General features: G+C 38.8%; 1 pseudogene; it reads left to right on the top strand.

Moving 5' to 3' along the window:
• Window positions 1-5823: 5823 nt before the first annotated feature.
• LOC125358673 lies at window positions 5824-6341 on the top strand (annotated as a pseudogene).
• The last annotated feature ends 4361 nt before the right edge of the window (window positions 6342-10702 follow it).

Below are 10702 nucleotides of genomic sequence, written 5' to 3'. Positions count from 1 at the left end.
TGGTTTTAGTATCCTACGAGGACTGAAGTTTCCTATGCATTTCAGAGATAAATTGAGGAGTAGTGTGGAGAAGAATGATGGAGAAAGTGTGTCTTATCAAATGTGTGAGGATGTCAAAATGCAACCCCCTGTACAACTAAAATACACTAATAAAAATTCAATTAATGGGAAAATGAATTGAGCAGATGGTTTTGAAAAGAAGTATAAATGAGAGAGAAATACATGAAGGAATGTTCAACATCCTTGACTATAAAGGAAATGCAAATCAAATTCACACTGAGATTCCATCTCACCCCAGTCAGAATGGCTATATTCAAGCTCATAGGCCTTTCCTGGAAGGTCCATACCTTAGCTAGAACAGCTGTGAATGTCCTTTTCCCAATCCCTTCACATGTCTTCAAATTCCATTATGTCTTTACTGGCATCTCACATACAACTCTCTTGGTATGAAATCCTTTCATCCTGTGCTGTGACCTTTGCACAGGTGGTAGAATCAAACCACATGTCATTGAGTCTGGGTTGTCAGGCTCATCATCATGCTTTGACCTCCCCAGCCCCAGACCCCACTTTCATCTTCTTTGTTGTTTAAACCCTGATTTGTTTATTAAGCACAGTTAGATTTTTATACTCTAGGGGTGAACTCTTACCCACAAATCTAACAGATAATTTCAATTCCTGAAGCCTAGCTACAGTCTAGGGGTATGGATGTCAGTGAAGATCCTGTATCTTTGGGAGTTTAGGACCTAGTCATATCCATTTCTCTAGGCCTCCAATTTGACCACATATTTTTAATTCTATCTGCCCATTTTGCTTCTGCTCCTAAATTACATGCAGTGGATACCTTAGGGGTACTTTTCTACATCACGTCTGTACCCAAAAGACATCAGATTTCCTCATGTGTTCATTGCATCTCATATATGACTATCTTGGTGAAAAAATCCTTCTCCCCAAAGCTCTGTGCTTTGAATAGACCATGAGAAGACTACATAGCTTTGAATCTGTCAGGTGTATGCAGAGGTAATAATACATTCCTGAATGAAACTATAGTTGCTCAGGAAATGAAAGGAAGAATGGATAAATGGGACCATATTACATTTAAAAGCTTCAGCATATCAGAAGAAATATTAAAAAATTTTAGAGTATAAAAAAGAAACAACTAATGAGATGAAAGCATAGCTCAAGTGGTAAAGCACCTACCCAGAAAATAAAAGGCCCTAAGTGAAACCCCTAATATCATCAAGAATAATTTTCTAAAAATATTAAAAGGAACAATTCCAAATTCAGTCATGAATTTCAATGTACATTATGTAAAAATTGAACTACATAACTTGGTAAAAATGGGAAGGGGAAAATGGGAGAGAAGGATGGAAGAGATGGCATTGATCAAGATGCATTGCACTTATAACCTGACTTATGGAGATGTGACCACTTTGTACAACTGTTTAACAATGAAGCATTTTAAAAGAGGGGTTGGAGATATGGCTCAAGTGGTAGAGCATCAGCCAATGAATGAAAACACTGGATACTGAACCTGAGTCCCAGTCGAATTTGGGACTAAATAACAAATGAAAAAGAAACAATTCTCATAATCAAGAGAGAGTACACTGCTTCAAAGAACTTATCATAACAAAGAAAAATGGAAACAATTCATCTCCATCAAACCAGCACTACAGAAGATATTTAAAGACATCCTACATATAGAAAACCAACAAGGACATGATATTGGCAAAGAAAATACCCCTTACCGGAGAACTAGATAAATATAGTCAGAAGAGACAAGGCATAACCCCTAAGAAGGTAGATAGCATGGCAAGAGTTACCAAACACTTCTCAGTCCTAAGTCTCAAAATTAATGGACTTAACTCTCCAATTAAATGACATAGATTGACTGGTTGGATCAAAAAGTAAGACCTATCCATCTGTTGGCTACAGGAGAAACATCTTACAAAAAATAAACATTCTCAAAGTGAAAGGCTGGAATAAAATCTTTCAAGCAAATGGCCCTCACAAACAGGCAGAATAGCAATACTAATATTCGATAAAACAGACTTCAAATTAAGATTAGAAGAGACAAAGAAGGCCATTACATACTAGTAAAGGGAATTCTCATACAGGAGGATAATAATTCTAAATAGCTCTGCACCAAATGCTGGAGCACCCAACCTCATCAAACAAATACTACTTAACCTAAAAACGCACATAGATCCAAACACATTGATTGTTGGTGACCTCAACACATCACGATCACCTCTGCATAGACCCTTCAGGCAAAAACTCAGCAAAGAAACCTCAAACCTAAGTAATTGCATGAGAAACTCAACTTAATGAACATCTACAGAGTATTCGATCCAGCAACACCAGAATATACATTCTTCTCACCAGTATATGAAATATTCTTCATAATAGATCATATTTTAGGTCGCAAAGGAAACCTGTGAAAATTCAAAATAATTGAAATTATTCTCTGCATCTAGTCAGACTACAACACAATAAAATTACAGCTCATTACCAAAAGCCATGACAGAAAATTCTCTAACTCATGGAGACTGAACAACACATTGCTGAATGACCTGTGGGTTACTGAAGAGATAATCATGAAATTCAGACATTTATCAAATTCCACAATAATGAACACACGAAATTCCAGCTTCTCTGGGACATAGCAAAGACAGTACTCAGAAAAATATATAGTTTAAGTACCTACATCAACAAGTTGGAGAAATCTCAAATCAATACTTGAATGATATACCTCAAGCTTCTTGAAAAACAAGAACAAACCAAAGCCTAAACCAGTTGGAGGAAATAAATCATAAAAAATCAGAAACTAATTGGAGACCAAAAAAATAGGAAGAATAAACAAAACACAGAGTTGGTTCTTTGAAAAAATTAATGAAGCTGACCCTTAGCAAATGTGACCCAAAAAAGAACAGAACACACCCAAATTAATAACATTAGAGATGAAAATGGGACCATTGCCATAGAAACAAGCAACACTAAGAACATTATAAGGGAATACTTTGCAAAGAATTCCTAGAGAATATTAATATGCCCAAACAGAACCAAGAAGATTTAAACCAACTAAATAGACCCTTAACAAGTAATGGAATTGAAATGGCAGTAAAAGACTTCCCATCCAAGAAAAGCTCAGTATTCAGAGCTGAATTCTATAAGGAGAACTCACTCCAATACTCCACGAACTCTTCAATGAGTTTGAAAGGGGATCACTACCAAACTCATTCTATGAAGCCAGCATAACACTCACCCCAAAACCAGATAGGGACTTATCAAAGAAACAGAACTATAGATCCATCTTTTTTTTTTTTTTTTTTTTTTTTTTTTGGCCAGTCCTGGGCCTTGGACTCTGGGCCTGAGCACTGTCCCTGGCTTCTTCCCGCTCAAGGCTAGCACTCTGCCACTTGAGCCACAGCGCCACTTCTGGCCGTCCTCTGTATATGTGGTGCTGGGGAATCGAACCTAGGGCCTCGTGTATCCGAGGCAGGCACTCTTGCCACTAGGCTATATCCCCAGCCCAAGATCCATCTTTTTAATGAACATCAGTGCAAAACTTCTCAATATAGTTCCAGCCAACTTAACTCAATAACTAACAAACATCATCATACACTATGATCAAACAGGATTCATTCCAGGGATGCAAAGCTGGTTCAAGCAGCAAGAACAAGAACCACATGATCATCTTAATAGATGTAGAAAAAGCATTTGACAATTCAATATCCCTTTATGATAAAAGCTCTGGAAAAGCTAAGAATCCACAGAACATTTTTCAATATACTAAAGGCTTTAAATGAGCTGGGCTCCGATGGCTCATGACAGTAATCCTATTTATTCAGGAAGCTGAGATCTGAGGATCACTGTTTGAAGCCAGTTTGGGCAGGAAAGACCCCATGAGACTCCTATCTCCAATAAACTACTCAGATAAAGCCAGAAGTGGCACTGTGGCTTAAGTGGTAGAGTGCTAGCCTTGAACACAAAGAGACCCAGCGACAGCACCCAGGTCCTGAGTTAAAAGCCCCAGGACCTACAAATAGAAAATTTAAAAAAAAAATACAGTCAGCATTATACTTAATGGTGAAAAGTTTAAACTATTTCCTCTAAAATTAGGAATAAGGCAAGAATATCCACTCTCTCCATTCCTCAATATAGTAGCAAGAGCAATAGGGCAAAAAAGAAACATGAAAGGGATCTGAATAGGGAAAGAAGTAAAACTATCTCTCTTTACAGATGACATGATCCTGTATTTAAAGAACCCTATAGATTCCTTCCCCAAGTTCCTTGAACTGAACCAAAACTTAGGCAAAATAGTAGGGCATAACATTAATCCCCCAAATTAGTAACTTTTTTGTATGCCAACAATGAGAAGAGCAAGAATGAAATCAGGAAAGCAAATTTTTTTGTGATAGCCTCAAAAAAATATCAAGAATTAACCAAAGATGTGAAGGACCTCTACTATGAAAACTTTAAAAATCTGAGGAAAAAAAAAAACTGAAGCAGATTTAAGGAAATGGAAAAGTGTTCCACGCCCCTGGATTGGAAGGATTAACACCCCGAAAATGACAATACTACCTAAAGCAATTTACAAATTCAGTGAAATATTCATTAAAATTGCAACATTCTTCAATTATATAGAGAAAGCAATCCAGAAACTCATATTGGATAGCAAAAACAATCCTTAGCAGGAAGAACAGTGTTAGAGGTATATCAAACTTCAAACTATTAGAAAGCCGTAGTAATAAAAAAAATAGCTTGGTACTGGCACAAGAATAGGACTGAGGACCAATGGAACAGAATAGAAAACCCAGAAATGAACCCACAAACCTATAGCAACCTAATATTTTATAAGGGAACCAAAAACACAGGATGAAAGAAAGTCTCTTCAACAAATGGTGCTGGCAGAATTGGCTATACACATGAAGAAAATAGAAGCTAGGTCCTTATATATCACCCTGCACCAGAATTAATTCTAAATGGGTCAAAGATCTCAATGTAAGGCCAGATACCATGACAACATTACAGGAAGGAGTGGGGAAACAGTAGAGCTTCTAGGTACAGGTTGAAACTTCCTAAGTAAAGATCCCAAATCACAATAGATCAAAGAAAGACTGGATAAATGTGACTGCTTCCAACTGAAGAGTTTCTTCAATGGCAAGGGATATAGCTAGATAGACAAATAGAAAACCCACAGAATGGGAGAAGATCTTTCTAGCTATGTATCAGACAGGGGCCTCATGTATAAAATATATTTAGCACTCAAAAAAATTAAACCCCACCAAAATAACCCTCAAAGAAACAACAACCCAATTAATAAATGGGCTAAAAACAAAGAGAAACTTCTCAGAAGAAGTAAGAATGGCCAATAGACACATGAAGAAATGCTCAACATATCTGGCCATAAATGAAATGCAAGTCAAAACAACAGTGAGATTTCCTCTCACTCCTAGTTAGAATGGCCCTTATCAAGAAAACTAACAATAACAGCTTCTGGCAGGGATGTGGCCAAAAGGGAATGCAAATACACTGTTGGTGGGAATGTAAACTTGTTCAACCACTCTGGAAAGCAGTATGAAGGTTCTTCAAAAGACTAAATAGTTTCCCTATGACCCAGCAACTCTACACTCAGTAGACCACAAGACCACACTAAAGCTACCAGTACAACCAGGTTCACTGCAGCATTGTTTACCATAGCCAAGATATGGAATCAACCCAGATGACCCTCAGCAGATGAATGGATTAAGAAAATATGGCATACATACATAATGGAATTCTACCTTTTTTGGCCAGAACCTCCATCTTTCAGTAATTTGCCAAAATGACGAACACGAAGGGAAAGAGGAGAGGTACCTGCGATACATGTTCTCTAGGCCCTTCAGGAAACATGGAGTTGTTCCTTTGGCCACATACATGAGAATCTACAAGAAGGGTGATATTGTAGACATCAAGGGAATGGGTACTGTTCAAAAAGGAATGCCCCACAAATGTTACCATGGCAAAACTGGAAGGGTCTACAATGTTACCCAGCATGCTGTTGGCATTGTTGTGAACAAGCAAGTTAAGGGCAAGATCCTTGCCAAGAGGATTAATGTGCGTATTGAGCATATTAAACACTCTAAGAGCCGAGACAGCTTCCTGAAACGAGTGAAGGAAAATGACCAGAAAAAGAAGGAAGCCAAAGAGAAAGGAACCTGGGTTCAACTGAAGCGCCAGCCTGTTCCACCCAGAGAAGCACACTCTGTGAGAACCAATGGAAAGGAGCCTGAACTATTGGAACCTATTCCCTATGAATTCATGGCTTAGAGATGTAAAAAAATAAAAGACCTCTGAACTATAAAAAATAAAAAAAAAAACCATAATGGAATTCTATTCTTCCATCAGAAAGAATGATATTGTACCATTCATAAAGAAATAGAAAGACTTGAAAAAAATTATATTAAGTGAAGTAAGCTGGGCCCAAAGAAACATAGATTGCATAATTTCCTTTGTTTTAGTTAGAAAGTGCCTATAAATCTACAAGTGAACTCACTGGGTGATAAAAGATAAAAAATACAGTTGGACATAATGAATTATACAGGACTCTATACACTCACACAGTGAGACCAAAGGAGGATATTCTTAGGTGTAGATCACTAGGGTTCAATAGCTATGGGCATATGATCATATAAAAATGATGCTAATCATTTTGCTGCCTGGCTTATTTCCCTCCTTTGTTTTTGTTTTATCTCTGTACCTTTTGTATGTAAATTTATCTGTTTGGGGAGGGTAAGGGAGAACACAGAAATGGTGGGACAAAGGGTGAACAAATGCAGCAGTGATGCTCACTAGACACTATATTGAATATGAACTATACAACTTGTGGAGGAAGGGGTCAGGATGGAAAAACTGGAAGAAAAGGAAGAGGTGACACTTAAAAAAGAAATGAACTCATTATCTGACTTACATGATTGTAACCCCTGTGTACATCACCTTTATGATTACAATAACAAAGGAGACAGTCCTCAGAATGAGAGAAATAAGCAACTAATAGAAAATGTTACTAAGTTTAAAAAAACTTTACTAGCAGCCAGACACTGGTGGCTCATGTGTGTAATTCTAGGTACTTAAGAGGCTGAGTTCTGAGGATCATGATTTGAAACTAACTCTGGCAGGAAAGCCCATGAAACTTGTATCTCCAATTAATTACCAAAAAAAAAAAAAAAGAAGAAGAAAAGGCCAGAAGTGGAGCTGTGACTCAAGTGGCAGAGTGCTATTCTTGAGCAAAGACATACAAGGTCAGAGTTCAGACTCTGAATTCAAGCCCCAGGACTGGCGAACACACACACACACACACACACACACACACACACACACACACACACACACACACGGTGCCTTAGCTTCTGGCCACACTCCTCTGACACAGATACCATTACTCAAGTTGACACACGAGACAGCCAAGGAGCAGAGTGTCTTACAGCTAACTCCAAACCCAGTACAATTTCCCCGCTCCTTGCTGTTACTCCTTTTCTTCCACCAGTCGTATTCACCAAGGAAAAAGTCAATCTTTACAAATATTGTCTGCATGTTTAGTCTGAGCAATATTAGCAAAATTTCAACCTATTGATCAGATATAGGAAATGAACAATGTCTCCCACATCAGTTTTTCCATGGTTTAAATTCTTGTTATTGTCCACTAGAGGGCAGACGTAGGTCACTACTTTGTTCTTAGTAAGCAGGATTCTCAGTCAAATAAGGAAGAATCACAAGATAATGCCTTAGACGCACTAGAGCACTACATCCAATGTTGATCATGATCTTATTTCTGTAGCAGGGAGGGAAATTATGATTTAGAGACACTTTCCTTTGCCCATTTTTCCTTTTTAGTTATTTTTGCTGGGCCTAGGGCCTGAGCCATGTCCCGGGTCTTTGTGTTCAAGGCTAGTGCTCTTCTACTTGAGCCACAGTACTACTTCCAGCTTTTTTGTGTAGTTTATTGAAAATAAGAGTCTCACAGAGTTTTCTCTGCCTGGGCTGGTTCTGAACCATGATCCTCAGTTCTTAGCCCCCTAAGTAGCTAGAATTACAGGCTGGAGCCACTGGCACCCAGCCTCCCTTGCCCTTTCTGAGATGTGTAGCACTTTAGTTTAAGGGCTACAAAATAGGGGAGTCAGGAGCTGGCAAGAAAAGACTTGAGAGCATATGAGTTCTTTTCTTGCCTTGGCATTCTCAAGCATGATGGTATGATTGAGCCTCTGCATTTAGGCCTTCACACATAGATGTGATCTGCTTATAAGAGAGTCTCAGAGAGAACTGTGGGGCAGTTGTCCGCGGTCTGGCTTACTGAGCATGATCAACAGGTGGCTGATCATCCCTGATCACTCTCAAAAACGTGAAGTGAATGCCCATTCCTGTATCATTGCCAACCTGACATGCCCTGATTACTATTAAACATGACTTGGAGGGCTGGGAATATGGCCTAGTGGCAAGAGTGCTTGCCTAACATACATGAAGCCCTGGGTTTGATTCCTCAGCATCACATATATAGAAAAGGCCAGAAGTGGTGCTGTGGCTCAAGTGGCAGAGTACTAGCTTTGAGCAAAAAGAAGCCAGGACAGTGCTCAGGCCCTGAGTCTAAGACCCGGGACTGGCAAAAAAAAATAAAATAAAATAACAACAACAACAACAACAACAAAATGACTTGGAGTTGACAGGGAGAAGAGGGCATGGACAAACAAAGTGACTTATGGCAGGTGAGCTACCTTTCTGAACACACTGCAAGCCTACAGCTTCTAGCTGAATAAGGTCTTCAGCTCAGCTGGGGCACAATAAAAGGCATCATTCTCCTTTCCCAAACTACAGGTACTGATACTGTAAGCAAGACAAAATTAAACAAAAAAAAAAATCTTGGAGGCTGAATGTCTATATGGGAGGAAGGAGCAGGTTCCTCTAGGCGGTCTCCATTCTCATGCAAAGCAAATGCGATATTTGATATATTGATTCCATTTCATCCAATCTCCTTGCCTCTCAGAGTTCAGTTCTTCATGTCTGATTATCTCCACCTTTCATCTGTTTAATATACACACACACAAAAAAAAGAGCAGTAAAAGTTGCTCAGAGTGAATTCCACATAAAGCAAGGAGGGAGCAAGAGTGGATGAGCACTAAAGCTGGAATTTAACATGTAAGTTATTTGAAGCCATTTATTTGCACTTTGGGAAGTTTGTATTGGTAACAACTTAAAATGTCCATAGGTTGTTTTTTTTTGTCTTTTTATGGTGCAACCTTAACCTTCCCTAAGATTTTCTGCCCAAAGAGAAGAAAAGCTCTTTGTTTTTTTTTATTTCACAGAAAGTAAGCATTATGGAGTTCAAAGGAAGGAGTGGGAAGATCCTGAGTATGGGAACTGTTTTTACTGCACACTAGCTGTGCATAAGAACAGACATTTGCCATGTGTATGCCTGTTCCCCTCTGTAAAATCAGAATGAATGTATCATCTAGCATGCAGGTTAGGAGAGGGTTGAGTGAGGGCATACGTGTAAAGTGCTATTATGTCCTGTTCCACAAAGGTGTTATTTGTGAAATCCTGCCCAAAAAAGCCACCTTGCCTGTCATGGGCAGCAGCTGCTCAAACATCACCCCTTCAGCTACTACTAGAGCCAGTGCTTTCTCTCAGATTGTTTTCTCTACTTTGAATTTTAGTAGCAGAGATCAACTGGGGAATTCACACCTACTAGGCAGACTGAGCACTACCCTACAGCCCTGCAGTGCTTCCCAAACTGCTCAGGTGATCCTCAAACTTGAAATCTTACTACTTCAGCCCCTCAATTTCTGAGATTATAAGTGTGCAGACATTTGGCAATAAAGCTTTTCCAAAGTTATTTTTAATTTTAATGAAGGGTATATTTTCCCTCTCCCTGTGTCTCTATCTCTGTCTGTCTGTCTTTCTCTCTCTCTCATTCATTCACTGTGCTAATACTGGGGCTTAAACTCAGAGCCTGGACTCTATGCCTTAACTTTTTCACTCAAGGCTAGCACTCTACCACTTGAATCATAGCTCCATTTTGGGCATTTTTTTTTTTTTTTTTACTGTGGAGATAAGAGTCTCTTGGATTTTCTTTCCCTGGTTTTTTGTCTTTGAACCTCAAAGACAGCACACTACCACTTGAACCATTGCTCCACTTTTGACATTTTTTAGTGTGGAGATAAGAGTCTCATGATTTTCTTGCCCTGGCTGTCTTTGAACCTCAATCTTCAAATCTCAGCTCCCTGAATAGCTAGGAATATAAATATGAAATACTGATGCCCAGCTAGTTTTTATTCTTAAATCTGACAGACATTACTTTATACAATAGACCACCATACTAAACTAGTGAAGCTGGGAAAAAGGAAGAGTAAATGCTTTGCTCCATGGGTCTCCATTTACTCTGCTAAGTAAATAAATGATGATGAAACTGGGACCAGAGAGTCAGAGCTGCCTGAGGAGAGCCCAGGTCTGAGTCATATTTTCATTACTATTAATGCTCTCATCTGTCTGGATTCTGCACCCTCCAGCTTCTGTATAACATACCTGAGGGCCTCTGCCTGGTTGATCCTGTATCTGCTCTAACATGTATTGATCCTGCAGCAGAAATTCATCTTGCTTTTTTTATTTCAGAGGCAGTTAAAGCACTGGTTTCTATTTAATTTTCCTATAATTCATCCAGGCTTTCCTTTCT

Source organism: Perognathus longimembris, chromosome 10, assembly GCF_023159225.1.
Source record: "Perognathus longimembris pacificus isolate PPM17 chromosome 10, ASM2315922v1, whole genome shotgun sequence".
In the NCBI taxonomy this organism is placed as follows: domain Eukaryota; kingdom Metazoa; phylum Chordata; class Mammalia; order Rodentia; family Heteromyidae; genus Perognathus; species Perognathus longimembris.
Note: the sequence above shows the minus strand (reverse complement) of the source record. Positions and strands in the feature narration are given on the sequence as shown.